This window comes from Austrofundulus limnaeus, unplaced genomic scaffold (genome assembly GCF_001266775.1).
Source record: "Austrofundulus limnaeus strain Quisiro unplaced genomic scaffold, Austrofundulus_limnaeus-1.0 Scaffold1216, whole genome shotgun sequence".
Lineage (NCBI taxonomy): Eukaryota > Metazoa > Chordata > Actinopteri > Cyprinodontiformes > Rivulidae > Austrofundulus > Austrofundulus limnaeus.
The window spans coordinates 76,098-78,615 of NW_013953618.1; the positions used below are offsets into that span (position 1 = coordinate 76,098).

The 2,518-nt window shown below is 44.1% G+C and overlaps 1 protein-coding gene across 1 annotated transcript in view; it reads left to right on the forward strand.

The window, feature by feature from the left end:
• LOC106534593 (adhesion G protein-coupled receptor A3) overlaps window positions 1-2,518 on the forward strand; it is a gene marked incomplete at its 3' end in the record, with an annotated part of 34,852 nt that overhangs the window by 3,382 nt on the left and 28,952 nt on the right.

Genomic DNA, 2,518 nt, shown 5'->3' on the forward strand with positions numbered 1-2,518 from the left:
GGTCAGGTAGGTACATCTAAGGTTAGTTTTAGGGTCAGGTAGGTACCTTTTAGGTTAGTTTTAGGGTCAGGTAGGTACCTTTTAGGTTAGTTTTAGGGTCAGGTAGGTACCTGTGAGGTTAGTTTTAGGGTCAGGTAGGTACCTGTGAGGTTAGCTTTAGGGTTTGTGGTCAGGGTCACAACTGATGACATGAGCTCATCCTACAGTCAGATTACAGCTGCTGCAGGAGAAAAACATTAATTAGTTAAAAATACAGATTAATAAAGTCAACATGTTATCTTCTGTTTTGTTTCTGACTGCCTGTCTTATGAAGAGTGCTGTCAGGGAGTGACACACTCACTTTGGTTTCAGAGAAAAGACAATTTTCTGCAGAGATTTATTATATGTATTTATTTAGTCTGGCCTTGAGTTGAACCTGCAGCTGTAGGACAGCAGTGGGTCCAGATTTCAGGACCAGGGACAGCTCCTCACTGTGAGMCATCGGTGCTAACCACTGATCCATCGTGCTGCAGAGTCTGTAGCTGTAGAGACAGGACTGACTCTGGTTCMCAGCAGGTTAATGTCCACATCTGTCCTCAGCTCAGGGACAGGTCCCAGTCCCAAAGCTCAGCTTTGACCCTGTTCCAGGYTCAGTCAGGTCTAAACCTGGATGTGGACCCGGTCAGGTGAGCCWGCCTTCAGAGTAAAGCTCACACACGTTGTGATGTTTTTATAAACTGTAGGTCCAATCAGGATGAAGGTCCAAAGGTCAGGAGCCAATCAGAGCAGAGCTTTTCACTGAGTCATCCTGTAGTTAAAGAGCTGGGCTCATCTTGTTTGGTGGTTTCAGTGTCATGAGTTTGACTCAGAGGAAATGTGAGGATTGAGGAAAGAGAGCTGTYCTTTTTAAACAGATAAAAACATATAAATAAAACGATTAGAAGAGACTTTACTGTTCAGAAACAGAAATCATCTGTTTGGAGTGAACAGAACTCAGCTCCTGCTGGACCAGAGACCCTCCTCCTGACCTGATCCTGTCTCCTGTACAGGACAACAAACAAACAAACAAACACACCAACCAACAAACAAACACCAAAATTAAACAAATCATCATTAAATCCTACAGATGTGGATCATCTCACTCTGTCCTCACTTCAACTACATCTGTAGAGCTCCTTTTTGTCTTTTTCCTGCATCTGTCCCTCTAACGTCCTTCTACCAGTTTACCCACTGTCCCTCCTCTGGACACGTCCAAACCAATTCTGTCTTTCCTCTGGACACGTCCAAACCAATACTGTCCCTCCTCTGGACACGTCCAAACCAATACTGTCCCTCCTCTGGACACGTCCAAACCAATACTGTCCCTCCTCTGGACATGTCCAAACCAATACTGTCCCTCCTCTGGACATGTCCAAACCATCTCATTCCGGTCTCTAACTTTGTCTCTGTCCCTCAGCCTTGCCTGTCCCTCTGATGGTCTCAGTCCTGATCTTGTCCAAGGAGAACCTGAAGATCTTCAGCTCTGGTACATCCAGATCTGTCTGCTGTCTTTTTGTCCATGTCTCTGTCTCCAGCCCAGATGTGGTGTCTCTGTTGGTCAGTGTGTCCTCTGTCTCTTGCTGTCTCTCTCCAGTCATAAATCAGGATCAAACCTGTCTAAAACTAAAGTTTGGTTGTTTGTCCCTGTGGGACTCTGTCCAGCAGCTGACAGGCTGAACTCCTGCAGACAAAAGGTTTTTCTGTTAAATCTTCAGTCTGAGGCTTCTGTCCTCATTAGAGCTTTGTCCACATGTCTGCTCTGAGTGGACATAATGAGACAGCATTTATTGTTCTGGCATGATTAACGTTGTCCTCAACCTGTGGACGTCCCTGTCTCTGAGACGTGGTCACGCTGCAGCAGCTTCAGTTTAAAGAGATTTACGGTGATAAGAGTGACCTGTTTAGATGTGAGTCTGCAGGACGTGATGACAGGAAGTGATACCAGCAGAGCTGCTTGTTTGATGACAGAGGATTAAAAAGGCTTTATGATGGACCAGGTGCAGGATTAATACTCCTCTCTGCAGTCATTTCCATGCACACTGCAGTCTGAGGACACGTGCAGTAAGGTCTGAGGAAGAGGAAGTGCTGCTGAGAGATGAAGATCACTTCATCCAGGCTGCAGCAGCAGGTTCTGATGGTGACAGAACTAAAGCTTTGTCCTACAAGTCTTCTCTGGTGCTACATGTTAGAATAAAATGAAGTTTGAAGCATTTTGTTTAAATCAACCGAAGGCTAATAGATGAGCTAATGCTAACAGACATGTCATGTCAGATGTTTGATGGTTAAAATGTTCTGAGTTAATATATACCGTATTTATTCGAGTATAACACGTCAAATTTAATCCATAAAATCATCCATAAAGTTGGGGGGTAGTATTATACTCGGATAAATATTTTTACTTATGTATTTTAACTGAAATTTCGGCAAAATTATTGAGTCCTTAAATGAGACCACGTTGTAAAAATCAGTTGAAACGAGCTCACCTCTGACACTCCTCTGT